A 15,263-nucleotide genomic window follows, 5' to 3' on the forward strand; every position below is an offset into this window, starting at 1 on the left:
CCTAGCCCCAGCTCCCGGCCCTTAAAAAAAAAAAACCAAAACCCAAAAAGCCCCCACTCACTGGCTGCTGCAGTGGCCTCAGGGGTGCTGGAGGTTCGTGATAGAGCCCCCCACACAGCATGGGGCAGTGGGAGCCGTGGGGATCACCCCCTGCCTGGCAGGAGCCGGTGAGTTGGAGCTTTTTTTTTTTTTTTTTTTTTTTTAAGGCCAAGAGCTGGGGCAGGAGGGGCAGCCATGGAGGGGTGGGGACAGTGGGCTTGTGGCAGAGCCCCTCATGCAGCATGGGGCATCAGGGATGGCCCCCCCCCACCTGGCAGCAGCCAGTGAATGGGGGAGGGGGTTTGTTTGTTTTTTGAGACGGGAACTAGGAGAGCAGCCATTGAGAGTGGGTGGAGGATGGGGCCTGATTTGGAGATCTGGCAGTGAATCAGCCAAATTCGGCTGAATCAATTTGGGACAGTGATTCGAATCACTGAATCGAATCACTGTCCCCCAAATCGACTGAATCCAATGCGAATACTAGCCACTTCACACAGGCCTACCAGGAAGACAGTGGACAAGGAGTACAGCAGAGATGATAAGGAAATAGCGTATCTGGTTATAATAAATGGGAAGAATTGACAGGGCTTAGCACACAGACTGGACCACACAGACAGTGGCAGCAAGAAACAAAAGAAGGTGCTGAAGATCACAGGAAGGAAATGAAGCTGGGAGGTGGGGAAAGGAACTGAGTTGTCATCAGTGACAGAGTGAGGTACCAGAGGCACCAGCAGGTAGGAGGGGATGTGCCGGTATATAGTGATTGTGATGGGGCAAGTGGACCTTTGAAAGGAGAAAATGGATGTGATGGGACAGAGGCAGATCTGCAGCAGCTCCTTAAAAACTGAAAGGGTTCGTTATAGTAGAACATGTTTTCTGGATGATCACCAACCTTGATGTTCCCTGACGACTTTTGCATTGTAATTGTAAAATGTCTTGTGTAGATGTAACCTGTTTCACCTAGTGGACGACAAAAGTGCTTTCACACTAGCTTTGAGTTGCCCAACTAGTGTAGGAGTGATTATATTACCTCATCTGGGTGCCTAAGTGCTGCTATATAGGCATGAACAATGTGTGCCCCTGGAGGCTGGGGGGGTGCAGCAACTGCCCGCAGGCAGCGGTGGCAAGCGGGGAGCTCCTTCAGGTGGTCACGGTAGCGTCATTGTTGCGGGGGGTGGCAGGGCAAGCACAGTCCAGCAATCGGCGACCGCCCGCAGATGCCGCCAGCAGCGTCAGCGGTGCTTCTCTCACAGGGAGCACTGCCAATCTCAGGGGGTGCACGTGCACCCACATTCACCCCCTATGCATCGCCAATGCACATGGGAATAGGGAAACATCTGAGCAAGGTTGTTAGAAAGCGATCTCCTCTCCGCTGGCCATTGGGGTCTGGTGTGCTGCAAGACGACCAAAAAGAAATTAGTTTAAGTTGCAGCAAAGATTTTCTTTGGATGCTAGGAAAAATGTTTTCAACTGTTCAGATGGTGTCTAATTACAGGCTGCTCCAAAGCCCACGCTTGCTAGCCCGGGCAGTTGGCTAGGTGGATGTGAAGGAGGACACTTGCATGGAATTCTGTTTCTCTTTGGTCATCTCAATGGCAACTTTTTGGGTGTCTAAGTGGCATTTCTAGCTCTTGTGCTGTTACTAGACTTAATATTAGCCTTCAGGTAGTGGCACTGAAGTCATAAAATACTTGGACAGAAAGAGCCCTTTCTCTGAAGATAGTGTTTATTGATCACAGCAATTTGCTATTTCAAGCATGGGACAAAAAACTAACAGAAAAGTTCTGCCTAAACTAAGACACAGCCCGGAAAGACACAGTGATAACACACAAATTAGCCTACCTTAAAAGGCAACATAACCTAAAAAGACAACAGAACGCCTTGCACAGATCTTATATAATCCTGAGGGCAGAGTTTCTCCTTATAGCCAGGTATTCGGCAGCTGTTTTTTGGGGGGATCTGCAAGTCTTCTGTGGCAAGGATGGTCCCACAGGCCTCATCTTTGTCTGGGTTGCAGGCAATCTGCACCCCCTTCTCTCCCTTGGGTGCCTTGACAATGGCATGCTTTTCACATTAGTCACATATTCCATGCCTCTCACGACTCTCACACATTCAGTGTCTGTCTCTTGCTTCTTTTCAGGTATTTCAGTCTCTCACACCTTACAGTTTCCATTTTGAAATGTAAATGTAGCCCTCTGCTTTCTTCCCCTCCACTGCTAAATTAGGTCCCACATTTAACATCCAGCATATAGTTTCAGAACCAGTTAAAAGGCCCACGCTTGTTAAGGCTGTACCAGGTCTTTGCCAATACGGCACAGGTAGGCATTCTGTTTCTGATGTGTAATCCTGGGTGCAGAGATGACCATGGATGCGTGTACCTGAATGGAAGTCCCCAAAATAAAACAGAAAAGAAAGGTGGCCCTAGTTCTTCCACCCCCATGTGCCAGGAGTGCTACAGAAAGGCTTAGATAATGTCTGTAGTGTAGCTGGGAGGGGGGCGACCAAGGAAGCACTGCCTTTGTGGTGGGGGCATGAAAGCAGCCATTGACACAATGGCAGCTGATTGCATGGCTGGAATTGGCACTGCATGTTTGGGTGCTGCCTGAGGTGTAGAGCTGCACTACTTTCTCTCTGGCCTGACCTGTGGGCATTGCGGTTACAGTGCTATGGGAAGCTGGAGGTATGCTGGTTCAAGACCCCTCTGGATGGGCCTAGAACCCAAGTCTGCAGCTTCTTAGGCAAGTTATCGGGGCTAAAACGTGCAAGGGCTGTCCTCTTCGCATGTCTAAAAGCTGCTAACCACGGCTTTGGGCCTTAGATAGGGCTGTGCGAAACAGCAGTGTTCCGCTTCGACTTGCGTTTCAGTGGGACAGTGTTTTATTTTGAACATTTTGAAATCACTGTTCCATTCCCTTTCGTCGACATGGTTTCACTGTTTCGACACTGTTTCGAGGTTTCACCGATAGGCTATAATGGGGAAGCACGAAACAGCCTATAACTTTGTCATTTCTTGCCTGATTCTGATGAAACTTGCAGGGATGACAGCCCCTTCTGAGGGCATGAAGCCTGCCAAGTTTCAGGGAGATCAGTGCAGGGGTTTCTAGGAAACTGCACCTCAGGCTGCTGACAAGTAGAAGCTAGGGAGCAGGAGCAGCATCCTGTGATCCAGCAGGCACATTGGGGGCCCACATCCCTGGACGCAGTCCAGCAGAGCCCCCATAGCCCTCCTAGGGGTGCGGGTGGGCCTGGATCTGCCTGCCAGATCACAGATTGCTGCTCCTGCCGCCTGGGACTCGGCACTGGGGAACTCAGCCCAGCTGGGGGAAGCACTTCCTGCAGCACGGCTGAGTTCCCCAGTGCTGCAAGCTGCTGGGAACTGAGCCTGGTGGCAGGAGGCACTTACCCCAGCCCGGCTTAGTTCCCAGTGGCTTGCAGCCCTGGGGAACTGAGCCCAACAGGGGGAAGTGTCTCCCACTACTGGCTCAGCTCCCAGCAGCTTGCAGCCTCATGGACCTCAGCCTGGTGGCAGAGGGCGCCGGCTCTGCCCATCTTCTGCCACGGGCTGAGCTCCATGGGGCTGGCTGAGCCGATCAGAGCGCAGCCCAGTGGCAGGAGGCAGGTAGAGCTGGCGCTGTACTCCAATCGGCTCTGCCAGCCCCACGGAGCGCAGCCCAGCCGTGGGAGGCAGGGAGAGCCATGGCTGCACTCCCTGCCAATCTGAATCACATGGGGCTGCAGTCCTGGCTCTCCCCCCAACCCCCGTCTCCCACCATCTGGCTGGCTGCTTTGAAATTCAAAATGTTTTGACTGGCCTGGTCATTTTGTTTCGAGGCTGTTTCGAAGCCCTTTATTTCATTTCAATTTCACTGTTTCAAGCTCAAAACGAGTCAAAACAGCGTCAAAACAAAACAGCTGTAAACATTTCGCACAGTCCTACTATACATGTGCACGCACAGCTGCATATGTGCTTGGCTAGTAAGTAGCCTATTGCATGTGTTCGGCCTGCATGTGTGGAGCTCGCATCCACGCTGCCAAGACGCTGAAGCCCTAGCTGTGAGCAAGTTCCACGCATGCCACTTAGACAACCCAAGGAAAAGAGAACGCCGCTTTTGCTGCCTGCTGGTACCACAGCCCTCAACTCCCTGGGTTGAGGTCCTCTGTTGTTAGAGCAATTCTCCATCTTCCTTTTTACTTTGGCTGACCTCATAGCTCAATAGAGGCCCTGTTCCTCTGTGGCTTTTCAAACAAGTTTTGTGGAGTTTCACTTCAACAACTAAGGGCCTTGCTCATGTTGCACATTGAGCTGCTCTAATATTGATCAGTTTTAGTGCTAAATCCAGTTTTGAGCATTCACACCTTAAGGCTAAACATCTTCTCCAACTGTCCCCCGCACCTCCACAGCTGTGAGTTGCCACTACAGGGCTGGTGAGCCCGGACAGGTTTTTATCCTGCTCTAGGTGGGTGGAGGGGAGGGGGTGAGAGATGGGATGTGGGGGGCAGGGCAGAGACATGAATCTGGGAAGCACAGAATTAATGGGAGGGGGGTGGGGTGGGTAATGAAATGGGAGGTAGAAAGGAAATGGGGATGGGGAAGAGAGTGGCGAAATGAAGGAAGTCAGCTACTGAAGGATAAAATAAAAAGTTCAGAAAGAATTTAAAAGAAACAAAAGAGGAAGTACATTAAAGAAGTCTCACATTTTAATAAATTGGGATTTGAGATTGGGGGGTGGGGGGTGCTGATCATGGCTCCCAGGGTGGCTGGGAGATGGGAGCAGTGAGGGAAGGCACTTTTGGGGGAGCTACTGCCCCTGCCCTGGGAAGGAAGCCCCAGCTCTTGGTGTAACCCTTCTGCTGGGCACCGGTGGGCAGCAACAAAAGCTGGGTTCAATTTTGGGGTACTAAATATATTTTACTGTGGCTCGAGCCCCCACTCAGACCACCTGGGAAACACTAAATGAATCACTAGGGTGTCCTCCATAAGCAAAACTTCCTCCTTGCAAGCAGTATAAACACAAAAGACAGATTTATTACAGAAAACAGGGGAAAACACCAAATGCAATTTCAAACACTACTAACTACAAGCAGAGATGACCTGAACAGGGTGCGGGGCCTGGGGCAAATCAGCCTGCGAGAGGCCTGGCCCCTGGACACGAGGAAGCCGGCGGCAGAGGATTTGGCGGGGGCGAGACCCAAGTGGCCACATGTGAAGTTGGCTGCAGCTGCTTTGCCCGGCTCTGTGGGGTCCCCCAAAGTGCAAGGCCCAGGGCGGTCACCCCGATTCACCCCCCATAGGGACAGCCCCGACTGTAGGTTGCGCTGTGGCAGGGGAAGCTGCTAGAGACCACGGGTCCTTTTGCAGTGCAAGAGGCCCCTCCTTGCTCTTGGAGGAATGGTAGCATGCCAGTCTTTGCTCCCACAGAGAGGCTATATGTGTCTGTGGGGAGTGTCTGTGGCTCCAGACAGCATGCGCACACCCCCAAACTAGGCTAGATTATATGGCCTGCTGAAATGAAACTGCGGGAAAATCTCCAAAAGGAGCCAGGCTGATTAATGACTATAGCCAGCCCAACCACGCAGCTTGACTAGAGCAAAGAACCATCAGAAGAAACGAGGGGAAAGACCAGGCTTACCCTCTAGCATTGGCAACATGTACGGGGAGCACCCTGAGCTTGGCGGTGCACACTGCTGGCGGCGCCTGCAGGCGATCGCCGTTCACCACCGACACTGTCTGCGGGCGGTCCGCGATCACTGCTGGCTGCTGCCAACACTGCCAGCGATGTCTGCAGGTGGTCACTGACCACCAGCCGGTGCTCACCGCCCCCTCCACCGGCAGCACCATGGCTGCCTGTGGGAGCTCCCTGCTGGCCGCTGGGGCTGCAGGTAGTTTGGGTCACAGCTCCGCTGGGAACAGAAAGCTGCAAACCTCAACCCCAGCCCAAAATTTGCAGGATTAGAAACTCTCAGGTTTTAACCCTCAGTCCTGGCCAGCAAACCCAAGGAACCAATACACTTTTCCTCAGTATTACTCTCTTAAAACCTCAAAAGAAAAAAAGGGGAAGAGGAGAGAGGCGTTCCCAGACACTGGGACAATTCTCCCTCTCTCCCGCCTCTACATGAGCTTCCCTTTTCACGACCTGCAAACTCCCTCTCTCTTGGAGGACACTTCACTCAAAAAAAACCCAAAAAATCCAGCCTAGCTCCCCTTATATCCCTTGCATGACATCACCCTGGCCCTGTCCGGTCAGAGTGCCACACTCCCAACCAATCCGCCTGAGGGATCCTCCGCTTCCTCTGGCCAATGAGGCCAGAGGGTTTTACATATTTTCTCCAGCTACAGGCCCCAGCATGCCATGTGCTGAGCACCTGGCCAAAACACAGGGGCCATCTTACCCATGTGCAAAAACCCCCCAATATACAACCCAAATGTGTGTGTGTGCATGTCACAAAGGGACCCACTGCAGCTCCCTGCCTTGTTCCCCGCACCAGACCCCTATTCCTGGACCCATCCATGCACTGTGACCTGGCCAGATGGCGCGTGCTTTGCAAGCTCTTTGCAAGGGGTTGCACCCCCCTGAGCAGTAGCATTCAGGGAGTGGAAAGTTCATCCACACATAACGTCAGGGTGGGTGAGGGGACACATCCGGGGATGCTGGAGGACTGCAACTTGGGCAGTTCATCTGAGGAGACTGACCACACATTAATGCAGGGGTGGGCAAAATGCAGCCTGGGGGCTGGATGCAGCCCACCAGGCTTGCGGGGCCCCTAAAAAATTTAGAGAATTAATATTTGGCTGCCTATCATACGGCCCTTGATGGCTTGGCAAAACTCAGTAAGAGGCCCTCTGCCCAAAATAATTGCCCACCCCTGCATTAATGGAACACGAGTTGGGTAACGTGGAGCAGAGAGAAACCTGGGCTGGAGTGGTGTAATTTGAAACCACCTAAAGTGTGCTTAAAAGTAGTTTCAGATGTTAATGTGCGGACAGTCCAAGAGTTAAGAGCTCCAGGAGCTGCCTAAAATTAGTGTGCAACAAGACCCTAAGCATAATTTGGAACATCTGCCAGAGGCTATGTTTGATACGTTTGATGTCCTAGGCCCACACGGCCTGTGTGCATAGGACCACACCTGTTTGACTAGCTGTATCCATTAGGTGTGCCCACTCCACCATTGCGCACACATCCCCCAAAGGATGGAGTGGGCACAGCCATCACACAGGTCCATTGCCAATACAGAAGACCAAAAAGCAGCTCTCTACAGTAATAAGGAAGGAGGCGAAGTTGTGGAAATCCCTGAGGACAAACTATCAATAAGCAGCATCAAGAACAACTCGTGCCTCCTGAGGCTGAGGGGACATGGTGACTGCCTGCAGGTGGCGGTGGCAGCAGGCAGTCACCACCTGCAGGTGGCTGCAGTGACATAAGGATGCAGAAGATCTCTCTACACTCTGATATCCTGTTACAAGTAGTACAAGTTTATTTCCACAAGCTACTAGATAGTCTGCACACTTTCATGCGGGGCAAATGTGTCAGACATGTTAATGAGGGGTTGTTTGCGTCTCCAAAGAACTTGCAGCAATCACTGACAATAGTATCTGCCATTTCCAGGGGGGTGAATAGAGGATACCAAGGACTTTGAGTGCTTTTAGTGGCAGGATTATGTGTAACAGCTGGTCAGGAAAGATGCAAGCAGCAGATGCACCCTAAAGTGCTTTAAAAGGCTGCATGTGTTCAGTAGAAAAGACAGTCTCCAGCTGTGTATTACCAACTTCTAGATACTTCTGGCAAAATCTGATTATCTCCTCAAGGACAAAGAAGTCTCCATTTCTGGAAAGACAGGAGCGCAGCTGAAATTAAGCATGTCAAAGGGGCAGCCAATAACCAGAGCTTCTCTGCATATGTTCTGGATTCATCTTATGCAACTACCTGCACCATGTCATACGGTTGTACAGAAGTAGAGCTGGAAGGCACTGTGAGTGGTCATCTAGTCCAACCCCCTGCCTTAGGCAGGTTCATCTCTATCCAAACCATCCTATACAAATCCATTGTCTCACATATTGGCAAAACTACGTAGTCAACCCTGACAAAACCACAAGACATAACATCCTAACCTGCTACAGGTAAAGCAGGGGGACCGCAGCAGCCAATATGAATGGTGAAGTAAAGAAACTTCCTTTCTACAATTTCCAGGATATCCAGAGGTATCCAAAACATGATAAAGGGTCTTTCATTTGATGGCTGTCACCTCTTCAGTTGAAAATGGCAAGCCTTTTTGCTCATTAAAGACACAAGATCCATTTTATGTTCTCTGGCTTTGTTTGTTCCAAACCTGTGATCTCCATCAGACAGTATATCCCTTTGCTTCATATTTCAATAACCAAAAGACAGCATTGGAGTCACCAAGGACAACGCAGATTTTCCAAGGCAACTGATATTCTGCGTCTTCCTCTCAAAAAGAACTACGTTGCCACAATTGAAAACTAAGCAGAACATTTCTTTACCCATTTTTCCCCTTTGTTTGCCAGTGGCCTTTATTTGCTTCAGGAAGCCTAAGCTGGAGCCCACATAGCCTAGCAGTCCTGATGTATTGTGAGCAACAGGTACCACATGCAATTCCAGCCCTTTCTTACCCTGCGCTCTCGGACAGCTCTATTGATGAGAAAGCAGCGAGAGGTGGACTTCCATCTGCATTTCTGACCAGTGGGAAAATGTCTTCACGAGCAAGGATTTTTATACCTGGACTTTTCTTCGTCTGAATGGTGGTTGTAGGAGTGGACATCTTATGGACTTGAAACCTCTCAACAAGTTTCTCTGTCATTTCAAGTTCTGGAAGGTGACTTTGACTTCCGCAATGCCCTTGTTATATCCCCAGGACTGGTTTCACATTCATCAGGCACTGAGCTGCCTCTTTTCACCTTTCTATATGCAACTGTCCTGGGGACGCCTCAGGTTCTGTAGTAGGACTATCCATGGATGCATCTAGGATTTTGAAAAGGGCAGCGTGGTGCCTCATCACATGCAACACAACACAAATTTTTTGCCAGTTAAAAACAAAGTACTGGAGGACTTTACTAATATGCTGGTGGGCTAGGACTGTATTATTCAGTTTAAGAGCGAAGCAAAAAACAAATATAACTTCACTGAAATGAAGGACTATGAAACAGAAGCTTCATTACCAGGAGTAGCTAACAGACAACAGCATTGCAGCATGAAGGATAGCTTGATTGGAGGAACATCAGGATCATTAAAAAGAAGAGCGGGTGATGAACACTTGTGGAATGAAGAGTTGAAAAGGGATCACGTAGATTATAATAAGCCATTAAGTCAATTGACTCCCTTGGAACTGCCTGGCTAGAAATGCTGCTGCTACTGCCAGGCAGTTGGTTGAGTGGCATACCGATGGGGGGCATGCCCCTGGGCACCAGCCTGGGGGGTCCTGGCCAGAGCCTCCAGGGGTACTCGGTCCCCTGATGGCGCTTCCGGTTTTGCCGCTGTCCGTTCTGGACTTGGCGATCAGCCGCCGAGGGACTCGCCACCTTCCCCCTGCTTGGCAATCGGCCACGGATGGGGGGGTGCAAATGGAAGCATTGGCCCCCAGGAGACCCACAGTATGCCACTGAGTTGGTTTTATACTATGGGCAGAACAGGAATCAAAGGAAGGTAAAAATGCACCGGTGTACCGCCACTGTATCTGCCCAGGGATGATTTTATTGTCAATATAAACCTTTTGGTCATTCCTCAGCACCAGTGTCTGATTGTTACAGAAGCTCATTTAAAGAGATAAGGGATTGAGTTCTATCCAGGTCTTCATTACTGACTGATATGGGGAAAATTAGTCCAGGAAATGTGATTAATGAAGTAATAATAAAGCTCTTTGCCACACTGGATTTCAAAATCAGTGGAGAAGCAGCCATGCTTACTCTGGCTCAAAGCACAAAGTCCTAGGAGCCACTGGTAGACTCTAGGGCAGTGGGAAGTTGTCTTTTAAAATACTCCAAAGTCTAGGGGACCACATTCAGGAACTTAAAGTTCACCAAAAGGTATTAGTAAGAGCCTGTCGCAGGCTTCTGGGACGCATACTAGTACTCTTATGTTCCTACATGATGTGGGTTACCAGGCCTTACCTACATTTGATGCAAAGATGATTGAAATCAAGGTCTCTCTCCAGAACACACCGCACAGAATGATAGTCACCAACCCCCCAAATTCTTCTCATTAAACTGGTAAAGACCTTTTTCATGCAATGCCACCGGCCAGCATCAAGGAAAGTGCTCGAAAGGGGCCTGGGTAATGGCTAACCTGCATCGTGCTGGTTACAGTACATTGCTGCCAAGCAGGTGATGCAAGTTCCAGCCCCTCCCTGCCCCCCAGGTGCTGAGGGCCTATAATTATAAATTCTCCAAGTGCCCTAACATCTAGACAATTGGCTTAAAAGGCGAGAAGCAGCATTTAGGCTTTTCCAGGGCTAAATTTTATTTCACCCAGGGGACACAGAACTTTCCATTCTTTCAATGGGGAGTTATAATCCGTGCTAGACATGCCTGTCTTGTTGCAATTCTGCTTCCTTTTGACTTTGTGAAACATAAATGTCTTAACTGGACTCAGGACCCAAGTAGAGAAATTGGCCAGTGTCCTGTAGTGACAGAGAACTGGAGCTCAGCAATATTGTACGTGGATGGGCTTTATTTTCCCTTTTTTCCAAACCCAGCTGCATTCATTCCTGTTAAAAATTCTGGGCAATGTCTTCCAACAGGTACTTCCTGCACCTAGAAGCACTGGAATGGAAATTGCTATTAAAAGCTTTCCAGAAAGTACAGTGTGGGCCCATAGTCCAACCCTAATGGGACTGAGTTTCAGGCTGATGGAGCAGCTCCTAACTGGACTTGTTCATTGTTTCCACTGACTAACGCAAAATGCACGAGGAGTGCTGGTAGCATAGTCCAGCTTTGCCAGATGGGTGCTCTCAGCCTGCTTCGCCAGCAAAGCTTGGGTAGGACAGTGTCCTGGGACGTGGGAATTCAAATTCCCTCACAGGCAGGTCAGCCTAGACCAAAGCACCGGGGCAGAGGGAAGCACCGGGCCCCTGTGCAGCTTGGGCAGGAGGGCTGGCTCCAGGGAGGGAAAGAAAAGAAAAGAGATCAGGCTCACCGCTTTCCCCCCACCCTTCAGTGGAGCCTGCCTGCATGGGCTGCCTGCACAGCCCCTGGGCTGCACAGGGCCCAGTGCTTCCCTCCGCGGCTGTAAGGTAGCAAACTAAAACACCTTAGACATGTTTTATTTTGCTGCGTCCCGAAGTCATTTAATGTGCATTATGCTGCCGACAGTGTAAACAGCTGCACCATTAAAGCAGTGCAAAAGGGCATTTAAGCCACTTTAAAGGCCAACTTTCTATGTTGATTGTCCTCACTCTCTACTTCCTTTTGCTCTACAATCTGTACTAACACTAACTAACCTGGTTAGGAAGATCTATTCTGCCTTGTAGGGAAAGGGGATTTAATCCTGGAGACAGTTGCTTATGTGAATAGGACTGCGTTCCCCATGGAGGGAATGCAGTAGGCCCATCACTGGTAAGCTTCTCCATACCAGACTAGCAGACAGAGATGAGGAAGCCAGAGCACTCTCTCCATGTGAAAGCATGCCTTTCCTGCCCAGAGAGCAATCTTCTGTATCCCTCCCTTGCTTTCTAGTGTGATGTCCAAGATATGGACAATGAAATGGTGAAAGCCCTCTTGTGATGGGTCTGCCTTTTGGATGTGCTGTAGCCCTCCTGTTCAGATAGAGGAAACAGATGACAGTGAGTCTGCTATTTGCAGTATTGTGGTTTAGTGGCTGAAGATCTTGCTAGCTGACATGGTAAGATCCAGCCAGGGTGACAGCAGCCCTGATCCACAGTCCGGTCACTTAGTGCCGAACAAAGCGTAGGTGCCGAAAGAGGACAACAACAGTGGACTGCATAGCAAGAAAGATGGAGGAAAGAATCAAATAATGCTGGTAGGGTAGTTATTGTTATAGCAGTACAGAGATGCCAGAAGGGCTTTGCTGCTGGCTGCACTTCACATGTAGAGCGTGAGACGGTCCTAATCCATTAGCTTTTGTGTGTTAATTATAGAGGCTCTGGAGAGGAAGAACTATACTCTTTTTAATCCCTCCATGTCCAAAGTCACATGGAGAAAGACTATATCCATCTAGTGTGGGTACTATGTGGGCAAATACTGAACAAAATACAGGCTTTTTTTTTTTTTTTTTTTTAAAGTTCACTGGGAAGTTCCCTCACTAGCAAAAATAATTGGGTTTCAGTTAAATGTAACAATAAATCTGAGCTTTTAAGTTTACAGATATAAGAAAATTCAAAGGTAAGCCTTCTGCAGCACTCTTTACTCCTGTATATAAGCAATGTGAGAGGGACATTTCTGCATAATCATACAACAGCAGGCATTATCACTCACTATTAGACAAATACAGTAATATGGTAGAAACAAAGTGCAGATCTTTCCCTGCTAGGACAGGGACAGGGTTAACTATACTTTTTTCTGAGTTGTATTAATATCACCACTCTTTAACTTTTAAAGGTCAATGATAGCTCAAAGAACAGCTCATTTTGTTGTGATCAAAAGGGGGTGGGAGTGAGGAGAGGGGACGACCACCACACTTCACCTGCCTCTAGGACAGTGGTTTTCAACCTTTCATTTGCAGACCCCTAAAAAAATTTGAATGGAGGTGCAGACCTGTTTGAATTGTAGGTGTGAATATTCACTAGGGCTGTGCAAAGCTTCGGGTGGTGATTTGATTCAGAGGAGATTTGGCCCGATTCGGTGGCCGAATCTCCGAATCCAGATCGAATCAGGGGAACAATTTAAAGGTCCGAATCAATGCAAAGATTCGGAGAGCTTTGATGATTCGGGCAGTCCCCCGTGGCTGCAGCAGGGAGCTGCTGCCAACTCCGAGATGGTAAGTACTAGGGGCCAGGGGGGTGCTAGGGGAGGGGACCATGGGAGGACCCCTGCCAGCCCTCCCAGCCCCCCCCACGGTTGCCCCCGCCCACCCAGCTCCCAGTACTTTAAAAAAAAGCCCCGGCTCACTGGGTGCTGCTGGGCGGGGGGGGATCCCCGCTGCCCCCACTGCCCCACGCTGCATGGGGGGCTCTGCATGAGCCCCCACCCCCACTCTCCCAGCCCCCCATAGGTGCCCCGCCCAGGGCAGGTCTGGCCCTTTAAGAAAAAAAAAAAAGCCAAGAAAAGCCCCAGGACTCACCACTCCTGTAGCAGCCTCGGGGCTTCAGGGGCTTGTGCAGAGCCTCTCACATGGTGCGGGGCAGCAGGGATTGCCCCCACTGGCAGGAGCGGTGAGCCCGGGGGCGGGGATTCAGCCGAATCGAATCAAGACAGTGATTCGAATCACTGAATCGAATCACTGTGCTCCAGATTGGCCGAATCCAAATCCAAAGTGAATACTAGCCACTTTGCACAGGCCTAGTATTCACATACTTTTGATTGATCACAGTCATCTTTTGTGGATCCCTTAGACATAGTCTGTGATCTCCCAGGGCTCTGTAGACCACAGCCACTGCTCTAGAAAACTGGGTCCTAAGCTAGGGGGCATAACCCCAAGTCGGGCCATAGTAGTTAGAAGTAAGGGTCGCAAGTCCCAGAGCCCTTCATGCTCCAAACCTGTAATCAACCCCCGTGCTCATAATTAACAGGAGACAGGACTTTACCACACCTCAGCTGCCCTGCGGTAACTGTCCCTGTGTCCCAGATGCCTCATGACAAGTAAGAGCCAAGGTGCCCCAGGTTTCATTTTCTCCAGTAGCCTGTCCCAACTTAGCTCTCACTGTGGGTGAAGGACACAGGGATGGTGTCTTTGGCCCACAGGACATGCTGCAGGCCCCTGCCCCTCTCTGAACTGCACACACATGAACAGTGCCTAAGTGTGGTGGCACAAAAGTGCTCCCACTGTAAAAGGAGTTGCAGCCTAGAAAGTGTTGAAATCACTGCCCTAGAGGTTACCAGTTTGTCATCAGAGGTAGGAAGCATGCCCATCAACTGCTGCTCAGAAGGGTTTCGATCATGGAGCTGGTTTACTGGGGAAGGTCACATTGCCCTAACGGGAGCTGAATAAGAGATGATGGCCAAACTAGGTCAACTAATTTGACCCTCTCCACAATGCATAACATCCTCCCCCAGCATTTTGCCTACTTTATCTATTCTGGTCTTTCTTTGCTGGAGCGCCGTTAACTCAGGTTCTAATGGCAGCACTGCCCCGAGGCTGATCACTGTTCTCACACAAAAATCCCTAGCTCAAGTTGGGTGGTGCTTTAACCCCGGGCTGTCCAACTTGAGTGCAGCAGGGGCCACAGGTGAGGTGTGTGTTGGGGTGCTCAACTGCAGCTCAAATACTGTTTGCAGTGTGGCCAATCTCACTCGGGAAAAGTGAGAGCAAGAGGAGTTATTCCAAGTGTAGATAACAGGCCTGATTGGGTGGCCGAATCGCCGAATCAAATCAGGGGACCAATTTAAAGGTCTGAATTAATTCAAAGCTCTCCGAATCTCCAGAAAAGATTCGGAGAGCTTTGATGATTCGGGCAGTCCCCGGTGGCTGCAGCAAGGAGCTGCACCCGCTCTGAGCTGGTAAGTACTAGGGGTGGGGAAGGTGGGGCCCCTGGCAGCTCCCTTGACCCCTGCCTAAGCCCTCAATCCCCCCCATGGCTGTCCCCCACTCCCGCCCCATCTCAGTACTTTAAAGAAAAGCCCCAGTGCTCACCGGGTGGGACCGATCCCTGCTGCCCCCCACTGCGCAATGGTGCATGGGGGGGCTCTGCCACGAGCCTCCCCGACCCCCCCACCTCCCCCAAGCGCCCCATGGGTGCCCTGCCTGGGCCAGCTTTGGCCCCTCAATTAAAAAAAAGCTGAGAAAACCCCCGAGACTCTCCGCTCCTGGTGCAGCCTCAGGGCTTCGGGGACTCATGCAAAGCCCCCCACATGGTGTGGGGCAGTGGGGATTGCCCCCCGCCAGCAGAAGCAGAGAGTCCTGGGGTTTTTTCATTTTGTTTTTTTTTTTCTTAAATTGCCAGAGCTGGCCTATGCGGGGCACCCATAGGGGAGGCTGGGGCAGCAAGGGGAGGGGTCGGGGGCTCATGCGGAGCTCCCCATGCAATGTGGGGCAGTGGGGATTGCTCCCCGCCTGCTAGGACCTGGTGATTCAGGGCTTTTGTAAAAAAAAAAAAAAAAA

General features: G+C 50.5%; 1 protein-coding gene across 1 annotated transcript in view; it reads left to right on the plus strand.

The window, feature by feature from the left end:
* The window catches only part of LOC109294782 (excitatory amino acid transporter 5-like), an 88,924-nt gene that overhangs the window by 40,948 nt on the left and 32,713 nt on the right, over window positions 1-15,263 (plus strand). The window lies entirely within an intron of this gene.

The sequence above is a fragment of the Gavialis gangeticus genome, unplaced genomic scaffold (genome assembly GCF_001723915.1).
Source record: "Gavialis gangeticus isolate Ggan-Ray unplaced genomic scaffold, GavGan_comp1, whole genome shotgun sequence".
In the NCBI taxonomy this organism is placed as follows: domain Eukaryota; kingdom Metazoa; phylum Chordata; order Crocodylia; family Gavialidae; genus Gavialis; species Gavialis gangeticus.